Source organism: Camelus dromedarius, chromosome 22 (genome assembly GCF_036321535.1).
Source record: "Camelus dromedarius isolate mCamDro1 chromosome 22, mCamDro1.pat, whole genome shotgun sequence".
Classification (NCBI taxonomy): domain Eukaryota; kingdom Metazoa; phylum Chordata; class Mammalia; order Artiodactyla; family Camelidae; genus Camelus; species Camelus dromedarius.
Genome location: NC_087457.1, coordinates 7,932,904 through 7,944,059, shown reverse-complemented (window position 1 = coordinate 7,944,059; position 11,156 = coordinate 7,932,904). Strand labels below are relative to the sequence as shown.

The window sequence follows — 11,156 nt, the reverse complement described above, 5'->3', positions numbered from 1 at the left end:
GTGAGCTCATTTAACCTCAATAGCCTCTTTAAAAAATTAGACTTTTTATTTTAAGATGTAATGTAGATTCCCATGTAGTCATAAGAGATTATATGGAGAGGGCCTATGGTCTTTTGCCCAATTTTCCTTAATGGTTCCACCTTGCAAAGTTGGGATACAATTCATTACTGACTCACTAACCCTTTGAGGTTTGTGTTATTGCCCTCATTTCTATTCATGATTAACCTGGGTCTTAGAGAAGCACACAGGCATGCCCAGGTCACCCACATGGTTAATGTAGAGTTGGGTGGAATGTGGGCTTGGAATTTCCAGGCAGTACCATTATGATGGTCTGTGGCAGGCAGCAGCATTCACTTTGCTTGTTTATTCATTCATTCAACAAAGTTTTTTTTGACTAACCTCAGTGGGTCAGATGCTTTCATAGGGTTATCTGATTCTTCAGCAGTACTGATAATCAGGTAATATTTTCTTTTTTAATCTGAGAAAATTAGCTCTGCGAAGTTATAAACCCCCCAAAGGAAATATAGCTCATAAAGGAGGGATAGTAAATTTGTACAGTTCCCGTTTTTTATGCAGGTGGTACCCTAGGCATTTTATATTTTACATATCCATAATCCAGATATATTCTTGTAAGGCAAGGATTATTTTTTTAATTGAAGTATACTCAAGTTTACAATGTTGTGTCAATTGCAAGGTGTTTTTTGAATTTTGAATTAAAAAATCCTTTTTGAGGAGAGTAATTAGATTTATTTATTTGTTTCATTTTTTAAAATGAGGTACTGGGGATTGAACCCAGGACCTTGTACTTGCTAAGCACGTGCTCACCACTGAACTGTACCCTTCTACCCAAGGCAAGTTTTCTTATCCATTATTCTGCAGCTTAGGAGTTCAAATAAATTGGAGTTGAAATCCAGATGTTTTGATCTCACTGTGGTTCTTTTGTTTATAGTCTGCTGAAGCGGGTTCGGGAAAGCAGTTCCTTTGTTCATTTCTTTATTCAGCAGTTTTGAGGACTGACTATGCATAAGGGTCTGGCTAGGTGCTTGGTACAGTAAACAATAAATGATCCTTCTCTGCAGGGCCTGGAAGCCTAGACCAAAAGCTACATAATGTGATCTGAGCTACGGTAGCCATGTGCAGACTCTGAGGACAAACTGTACCCCCGTCTTTGCTTGGACTTCCCTTGCCTTCTGGCTGGTACACACCAGGTCACTGCAACCCAGAGGGGCCTGCAGCCCGCAGCACAGTATGTACCTCGATCTCCTCTCCCCTCTCTGCAGGGCCTGCAACATGAGCATCCCTGACTACGTTCAGAGTGCTGAGGACTACAAGACTCTCCCCATGGTGGTCCAAGCCGTTGGGATCATCTCAGAGGAGAATTTCTTTTGCATTTATAAGCAAATCTCCTTGGTGAGCTGGATCATCCCCTGCGGCTACCAGTGGGCACTCTGTATCTACTATAGGCACCACTATGCGCCCGAGAATGGGTGGAGCGAACTCCAGACCAACCACAAGGTCGTGGGCCTTGTCACCATTGCGGACTGCCTCTTGGCCAAGGCCTTCGATAAGCTCCACGTGCAGAGGAGCTGTATGGCACCACGCTTAATGACTCTCAGCTCTTTGTCTTTGTGCTGCATGGGGAGGTAGCCGAGCAGACATGCACCTACGTGGCGTTCAATCTACAAGGACTGCAGTGTGGTGAAGAGGATCGAGGCCTTCACTGAGTCACTCTTCATCTTGCTCAAGTCTAAGTGGCTGGATGGGGCCCCCGACAATTCTGGGGACAAGATCCCGCTCCTCTGCATCCTGTTTGAGAAGGAGGACTTCATGGGACTGGACACAGACTGAAGGTAATTAACCTGGGTGCCCGTCCGCCCTGGTTCTGTGCCAGGTTGCTTCCCTACATCCAGAAAGGGATCAGCAAGGAAGAGGGCTGTCTAGTAGCCAAGGGTGGAGGGAGGTGCAGCCCGCCGGTTTACAGACATTTAAAAGTGAATCCGCCTTTGTTTCAGAGAGATCATTTTAGGGTTAGTGTGGACACTGCCTCCCACTTTTCAGACAGGATCCCTGGTGGGACCCTTGGAGTTGCTGTCCAATAGATTAGCCACAGCCACTGATGCTAGGAGCTCTGGGGAGGAGGCTGGTCTGAGATGAGAGGTGCTGTAGGTCAAATGCACATCAGATGCTGAGACTTGTCTAGGAAAAAGAATGTAAACTATCTTGTTACTTTCTATATTGATTACATGTCAAAATGATAGTATTTTACATACAGTAGAATAAGTAAGATCTGTTCTTAAAATCAGTTTCTAGTATTTGTTTTTGTTTGTTTGTTTAGTTCTTTGTTTACTTTTTAAATGTGGCAACTGGGAAACTTTCTTTACATGGATTTCATTTCATTACTGATGGGCAGCCTGTCCTGGGATAGTCTCATCCCTTTGCTTATAGATGAGATGCTGAATACCAAGATGCAGAATGAGGCTCCGGTTGAGGTGGGTGAGGAGCCGGTGTCTCCTGACTCCTAGGTGCAGCACCTGCAAGGCTCAGGCCCTCTCTTCATGCCTGACAGTCACCATGCCAGGTTAAGACATCAGAAACACCGCCAGGGACTTCCGAAAGAACTCCTTATGCAGGAAAAGGCTTGTCACGGAGTTTGGGACAGACCAGGGAAAGGTTCATATTCACTTTGTCCCTGTGATTATGTCAAAGGCCTCACTTTGCCTCGAAAGTGCAGACGAGCTCTTCTGGGCTGCCTACTCCCCACCTTCTGCTGTGTTTCCCCGTGTGTCCATCATGCTGTCCCTCGGGCAGGAGAGGTTGAGTTGCCTTTGCAGAGAGGTGGTCCCCCTTTGCTGCAGAAAGTGAGGGAATCTGTGTCTCCCCGGCCTATGGCCTTGGGCCTTGAGTCTGGTGAGCGCTCATGGCGGTCTCACAGGTGACGGTCGGAGCTCCTAGAACGTGCAGCTGGGTCCGCTGTGGAGGCGGTGATCTGTGATTCTTGAACTTACCTAAGATCAGATCCTAATTTCTGGTTGTTGGTCAGTTGGAGGAGAAGGTGCCAGAGAATTGATAAAAAGAAAGTCCAGACCAGCCCTGTGAGTGAGAGGCACAGGGGACCCGAGTCCCACCTGCGTGTGTTGCCTGGCGAACTCTGGATGAATTTTCAGTTCCTCCCCATACATTCTTCTATGGCTTAAGGAAGGGGCAAGTAATGTCGTGGCCATGATCTGTACTTGTCCTCACAGGGCCCTGTGATCTACATGTCCGCACTTCCCTTGTGCTCCTTGGAGATGAGGTGTCAGGTTTAGGAGCCTAGGCACTGCTGAAGGCACAGCTGCCAGCACCGGGCTTCTCCCAGACTGGCTCCGTTCACCTCACCTATCACCTCCTGCTGAGCCCCCAGGCGTTAGTCCAGGTAGGTGCATTGGTGCAACGTAAGCAGGGACCAACTTCTCCCCCTGGACAGACTGCTGCCTGAGCAGTGGAAGCCTGGAGCCCTGCCCCAGCCCCGTGGCCAGTGCCTCCTCTATTGTCATAGGAGGCACTGGTGACATGTTTGCTCAGCAACTGCTTGGCTCGAGTCTGTAGACCCACCAGAGAATGCCAGCTTGTTTTTGCCTTTTCAAGTCTGTCCTTGGGATTTCGCAGAGTAGTTGGATGTGTGCTTAGCCCATAGTGTTTGACACTGTCACCATTGTTTACCCAGAACCTCATGTACCAGGCATGGTTCTCGGCATCAAAATACAGCAGCGCATTAAACCTCCCTCCTGGTGTGTCTGTCTGTTTTGGTACAAAAAGCACCCAGCCAGCATCTGAACGTCAGTGAGATAACGCAGCCAGTGAGCTCGGGTCAAGCACGTTCTTCTCCAGTCACTTTTACTCCATTGTTCCTTTTACTATTCTACAGTCATTAATTTATAAAACAATACTTTGGTGCAGGAGCAGAGCCTAATCCTCTCCTGCTACTCTTGGTGGGAGTGAGTAAAACTGTCCAGCCTGAAATGTGACCATAATTTGTAGCTCAAAAGCTATCTAGACGCATGTAGGTGGAGTTTTGGTTTGGGGCTCTGACCACGTTGGTGTCCCCCGGCAGCACTGCTCCACACAGGCCCCTGCCTTCCCTGGAGCAGGAGGTGAGGATGGGTCTCACTGTCCCTGCATCCCTGGCCTCACACGCTCACGTAAATTCTTGTACAGGCTGTCAAATTCATTTTTGTTCTTGTGTGTTTCTAATTTTCTCTTGTTCCTCTTTTCCTTTTTCTTTTTCCCTTTTTCTCTTGTACTGGCCTTTGAGTATGTTGTTGCGTCTGAAAAGGTGGGCTGTGCACACTGTGCATTGGAAATAGCTGGATCGCCCTACGTGCTGTCTCCATCGCTTTAAAAGGCAAAAACTTAACAGCTGCCTTGATCCATGTATTATCCTAGTCATCTTTTTATTTTCTAATTTTTGGAATGTTTGCTTTGTTAGCACATCACCCACTGGTGTTTGATACCTGTTAAAATCCTTGCTTTGAGGAACCTGTTTGGACCTCCTTATATTTGGTGACAAATGCGCCCTTATTAAATTTGTTTGATTGTTTTGAAGAAGTGAGATGCGAATTCATTTAGGCGGCTGCTGAGGGATTATTTTCATGGAGTATTTAAACTTGTAAAGTCAAAGTCTGCAGCATCTTGCTCAATTCCTGCTTTCCACAAACGTGCTCGGCACGCGGTTCCTGGCTGTCGCTCTGTGACGTGCGTGATGGTGCTGCCTGGCCGGAGGTCACTGGTGAGGAAGTGGCCGGCTCGTGGGTGAGCAGCTGTTGGAGGAAGCAGTCACCATTTTTTTTTTTTTGCATTCAACTTCCCAGTGCCATTTACTTTACTTTGCCTTCATAAAGGGGCAGAAGCGGGTCTAAAATCCATGTCACTCTTTTGTTCCCTTTACGAGACTGTTTTTTCTGAGTATCAGGACAACATGGCCTTCTCCTAAGTAGCTGGCTCACCTGGATCTGGTGGACACAGGGACCGCTAAATGGGACGGTGGCTTCCTCTCTGCTTCAGCCAGTGGGCATGCAGAGCCAGGTCTGTGGTTTGGCTCAGCAGCCATGCAGTCCTCCCTGCACAGGACTTTACTTTTAACACATGTTGTCAGTAAGTAGCTGACTCTGTGTCTGTTGCAGCTGACGTCCACCACTGACGGCCGTGTCGTTAGTTTGCCAAGTGAGTCTCCAACACCTAAGTCAGCCGTGTAGGAAGAAGCTTTGACCGACCTAGGACCTTGGATTCTCACCCCCACTCTGGTTCATCTCACCTGGGGGAAGTGTTTGGCCACCACCATCATGCTGGCCATGAGGCCTTGTTTCTCCTTTCATGCTCTGGTCCAAATGTGGACACTTCATCCTTCACTGACTTGGTCTCGCTTGAGACAGGCCAGGCTTTCTGAAAGAGTCCATCACATTCTCGGGGGGAACAGAACAGATGTAAGTGTCACAAGTAGAAGGAGTCTAGGCTGTCCGGGTTGGCAAATGCAGGCTTGGATCTGTGATGGCTGGGCTGTGCCCTGGACACAGGCCTTTCCCGTGGCTCCTGAGAGCCCAGGGTTCGGAGTGAGAACAGCCTTGCCTGGGTTCCTCCATCCTCATCTGCTCACTGGCAAGTGTGTCTGCTAATTAGGAGCTTCCACAGACCTCGGGCCCTTCAAAGTTCAGACCACGGGAGAACATTGAGTCCCTTCTCCAGGGCCTCCTTTGTGAGAATCCAGTGCCTACTGAGGTGACCCGTGCCAGGAGATGCCTCCCCGTCCAGGGAGCACCCTTCAGAAGATTGTGACTCACTGCACCATGCTATGAGCTTGTGGGGTTCCAGCCGTGGTCCCTGCAGAACCAGACTTGAGATGGGCTTACCGATGGAAATGACAAGACAGATTCCAGGGCAGGGCTAGGGGGAGGGAACAGGGGAAATTTAATATGACCTCAAACACATAGGTGGGTGCTGGGGCTGTTACTAATATGGGAAGCCTGGGAGGTACCTCCAGAAATCGAATTCCAGAGTAAATGGTGGACATGAGGCATTCTTAAGATGCCATTTGTCATCCAAGTTAGGACTTCAAAGACGCACTCTGGTCTATGAGCCTGGGGCTCAGGTGAAGGTGCCGGACTAGAGATACACGTTGGGAGTCGTCATTCTTAGCTGGTGTTCACAGCCGTGTAGGTGGATGAGCTCATCTCGAGAGGTGCAGACTGAGGCTGAGGGGGGGCAGGGCTGTGCCTCGGTTGGAGTAAAGCCCAGACAATGCAGTTTTGGTGTGTCAGTCAGCGGCAGCGTTTGCGATTTTCAGAGCAATACCATTTATCCTTAAGGGGCGGGGGGATGGGGAGGGCCACCCAGGAAGAAATCTGAAGGGAAGGTTGTAGCCACGTGTGCGCATCTTGGGACGATGCAGAGGCTGCAGGGTCCAAGGTCCGGGAGGGGAGTCTCCTCAGAAGCTAGAGTTGGAGTGGGGAGTAAGTAGTCACACCCATCTGTGAGGGAGAGATGGAGGCCTAGGAAGTCCCCACCCTACTGGACTCACTTTCCTATGAACAGAAGGCAATCAGACAGAGGATCTGAGGTGAGAAGGGATGGGCGCTGGGTGAGGAGCCAACCTGGAGAATGGTGCTTGGACAGTTCTGGAATAGTCTCCCTGCAAAATAGAGTTAAAAATTCTCAGACTCTTAAGAACATTGATGGTGACTGGGGAGGAGACAGTTGTTTTTTTGGCCTCCTAAGGGTAAGTCATGTATCCGGGGACACACAGAAGAATCAGGCAATCTGTTCCGGGCGCTTGACCCTTACCGGGGGAAACAGAGCAAGTTTGAAGGGGGAGGAGGGCAGCGGAGGGAAACTAGCCAGGCCCCATGTCAGGTACCAGTCGGCCGCCCTACTTGCGTGTTGCATTCACATCCATGCCTCCCAGGTGGGTGGTGGCAGCCCCCTTTTGCAGATTGGGAAGCCTTCTCAGAGGGGTTAAGGAATTGGTCTGTTTTGTGGCTAGTAAATGCTGTAGCAAGATTCAAGCAGGGCCTTGTCAGATTTCAAGGGCATGTTTTCTCTACTAATTCCGGTACCTCCGTGTTGTACGTGGAATGGTGAAGTGGGTCAGTTTTGGAGCCTTTCAGAAAAAGTGCAACTTATGTGCCTCAGGACTGTTTCACAAATCTCAGTGTTCTTTGATGGTTCGGAAGCACCGCAGTGCTTTTCGCCCCACAGAGGTAAGGTCTTACTCCTTTGACGATGACGTGGTTGCAAATGACGTACAGGTGCAAAACCAGACTTAGCAGCTTCTGAAGGGAAACTCTCTAGTTCTCCCTTGATAGACTTTCTTCCGCGGGATGTAACTGTGCTGCAGCGTAGGCCTGAGCTTTCTGTATGGAGTGAGGGTTTCATATATAAAGTTAGCATAAAACGGTCAGATGAAGAAAATCGACGTTGACAATTTACTTTTGGGTTTCATTAGACAAGATATACTATCAGTTCATGGCCCTTATAGTGAATGAAATTGAGTACAGAACATTGAATTTCTTCCTTTCTATTTAGAGTTCTCTTACAGCATAAGGCTGCCTGCTTTGGAACATCAGCTCCACCACCAGGGCGCCTGTCTTTGTGTTGGTGTGATTGCATTTACACAGTGCATGTAATCTGGGTTTCCTCAGCCCCAAACACTCCAGTGCAGAATCACGGGCTGTAGCCATCTCTTAGTCACGCAAATATTTCTAAAATTATATGATGCTAGAAAAGAAAAAAGAGAGAGAGAGAGATTGCCTTTATCAAAGTTCCTTTCAATTCTAATTGCAAACTGTTGTTGAGCAGCTCTGGTTTCCTTTGGATATGAATATATACATTTCTTTGCATGTAACCTGGGTTTTGGACTAGAACACCAAGCTCTTGCTGTCCACAAGCCACAAAAATAGTAACCATATTGCATACGTGTGAAATATTTTATTCTTTTTGTCTGAGAAAGAAAACTTGAATTTGGGACTTGGGCTTTGATTTTTGTTTTTTGCTTCTCCCACCCCTCTTGTAATCTCTCATTCCTTCACACGTGGCCCCCAAGAGGTCGTGGTCTCAAAGGAGCAGGCAAACACCCAGTTGGTCTCCATGCAGTGCTGATGTAGAGAGAGCCCAGTGAAGACCTAAAGGACATTATCAGAGAGGACTTCCTGGAAGAAATGGGCTCTACATTCAGTTGTGAGGACATAGTAAGTGTCAGCCAGGAGAAGGCATCAAGAGGATGGCTCACGTGGCAGGAGCAGCCCGGGCAGAGGCCTGGAGGCTTGTGGGGTGGAAGCTCGTGGAGTGTGCCTTGTATGGTCCAGGGTGTAGGGTGCCCTGCTGGGGAGGACACTGGAGATGGCCTTGGGTGGAGGGCTTTGGATGAGTTTGGGTTTTACTAGAACTGACACAGGAGGCTGTGAAGGGTGTCAGCAGGAAGTGACCCTCAGAAAAGGTACTTCTGGTTTTGCTTCTGATATTCTACAGAAAGAAGGGTCACGATGGGCGAGAGCAGGTATGTCTGTCCCTTTGAGTCCCACCCCGTCATCATTTATTCATAACACGAGAACTTCTGAGTGGCCAGGGGAGAGAGAGTGGACCCACATTAGTAAGCAAAATGTATTTGCTTCTTGGGAGCTTAGCAGTGTCAGAAGTTGACTTAGCCTAGAATGTTCTAGGAACAGAGGAACAAAGTGCGGAGGTTGGGGGAGGGAAGGCTTCCTTGAGAAACAGTCAAAATGAGCCTGGAGGCAAGTGGGAAGTAGCAGCAGGTCAGGGGGCCCCTGAGGTCACTGGGGACCTGGGAACTGTGGTGAGGCTGGGTGAGCAGTGTCGGGGGTGGGGCTAGAACTCCACCAGGGAGCCTCTGAAGGGTTTAAAGTGGGGGTGATGTAATCAAATTTGTGCTTTGGGAAGGCTGCCCTTGCTCTGAGTGTGTGTGTGTGTGTGTGTGTGTGTGTGTGTGTAGCAGGGAAGAGGAGGAGTGTGCCACCAGCTGGGGGGGGGTCATTAGAAGACCATTCACAGGCTGGGAGGTGACCCGTGGGAGAGGGGCGTCGGGGCTGCTTGGGGACGGCAGGGGCAGTGTGGATGACGGATTTTCTTATGGGGAGGGCTTGTTAGTGGGGCCGCCCTAGTGGTGCCTGTTGGCTGGAAGAAAACAGATGGAGGCCGCCAGGTGGACTTTCCTCTTCTCTCCTTCCCTGCCTTGTGTGATGATCTTAGCTCAGCCAACATTTGGAACAGAAGAGCTAAGTTCCAGGGTATCCCAGGACTTTGTTGAGCTCGTTCGCGTGAGATCTGATAGGATTTAGGTTTGTGTTCAGATCTGCATGTACACTTCGGTGGAAATATCCCATCTTTTGGATTTCCATAGGGGTTTTATTCTTGATAAAAATTGCGTTCTTGGTGAGAGGAAATTTAATACAGCTGTTATCTTTCTCAAAAAATCATATCTTTTAAGAACATTAATATTCAAAAGAATAGGAATATATAACAATGATAAAGTAAGGCTTTGGTGTAGTTTCTTTGGTTTCTGAGTTAATGTGGACTTACAGCCTTTGCATTACTTAATAGCACAACCTTGTCAGTATTTAAAGAGCTGTTAGGGAGCGCCCCAGGCCCCACCTCTCGAAGCATCATTAAAGTTTGCTCTGAAATAGTGAGGTCATAAAGGTCTTGTTTGCAGAAACCAAACAGTTGGTTTATAATATGCAGCATAGCTCCCTTTATAAAATAATAATAGGATCAACATTAAGAATGTGGAAGATAATTGATTTTTTTGAAACCTGAAACATAAACTTTCTTGGGTTAATGTTGCAACTGGAAATTTTGAAATGAAAAATCCTACTGTAATATAATCTACATGGAATACATATGGGCCTTTCACCATTCAAAAGTAACTGCGCAGTGGTTTCTGAAGTCAGGAGCATTCCAGCTCAGATACTGACATTGATGGTTGCTGGTTTTCAATGGAAGAGCCTAAATTTGCCTTCTTAGCCGTTTTTTTTTGTTGTTGTTGTTGTTTTGGTTTTTTTTTTTGTTTGTTTGTTTGTTTTATTTTTTTTTTGTAGTGAAAGGGTTGAGTAATGCTTTGCCAGCGTGATTTTGGGGAAATTTAGGGTTAGATGTCTTGTACCAGCAGTGAGATATTTCCATGCATTTTATTTTCTGGACATCACCAGGGCACATGTGGGGTTTGTGCCTGCAGGCAGGGATGCTGCAGTACTCCCTGATCCATCACCGTTATGTCCTGGAGCTGCTCCGGTCAGTGAATGATTTTCTGTGGCTTGGAGGTAAGGTGGTCTGATGCAGATGATCAGATGTGTAGTTAAAGTGCTCTTACTTGACATAAGAGAAACCAAGAAACATGGCTCTAACAATACAGGATGAGGGAGGAGAACTGGCTGAGCTACTTGCAGTGGGGCGTCTTCTCAGGTGACTCCCTCCCCTTGATTCCTGCCAATATCCGCCCCAGCCCTGCACGGTAATGCTGCCAAAGCAAGCATGCACTTTGCTCAGAAACTCAGTGAATTTCCTTGTGCCTCCATTGGTTGGCTTTTTTTTAAAGCACATCTTGCCCTTTGTTTAATTCCATCCCTGCTAGTCACCTCTTACACTCATTCTTCTGGACCTCGTCCATACATAGCTGCTGAATGGATGAACAGAATGTAGTATCTCCATGTAGTGGAACATTATTCAGACGTAAGAGTGAATAAAAAAGAAAAAAAATAAAGGGGAAGATGAAAAAGTCCACCTGTTCTGGGAAGTCCACCCTGACTGCTCAACCTGCCCTTTTCCCTTTGAAACCCAATACCTTATGCTCCACTCTACTCTTTTTGATAGTACTTACCACCTTCTAATAAACTTTAACGTTTTCAAAAAAAAAAAAAAAAAAAAAACAGAGAGAGATGCTGATACCACTTCAACATCTACGAGCCTTGATAACAGCATAAGTGAAAGGAACCAGACACAATCGGCCACATATTGTTGATTTCAGTGATCTGAATTGCCCAGAATAGGCACATGCAGAGGCAGAGAGCAGGTGATGGTTGCAAGGGGCTGGGTGGAGAGGGATCGGGTGTGACTACTAGTGGACAGGGGGTTTCTTTTGGCATGATGGAGTGTTCTGGAGATAGATGGTGGTG

General features: G+C 47.6%; 1 long non-coding RNA gene across 1 annotated transcript in view; it reads left to right on the top strand.

The window, feature by feature from the left end:
• The first annotated feature begins 971 nt into the window (after positions 1-971).
• LOC135318841 (uncharacterized) overlaps positions 972-11,156 on the top strand; it is a 31,934-nt gene continuing 21,749 nt past the window's right edge. Inside the window, exon 1 of the long non-coding RNA XR_010377224.1 lies at positions 972-1,850. This is a non-coding gene — a long non-coding RNA (uncharacterized LOC135318841). The remainder of the gene's footprint in view (positions 1,851-11,156) is intronic.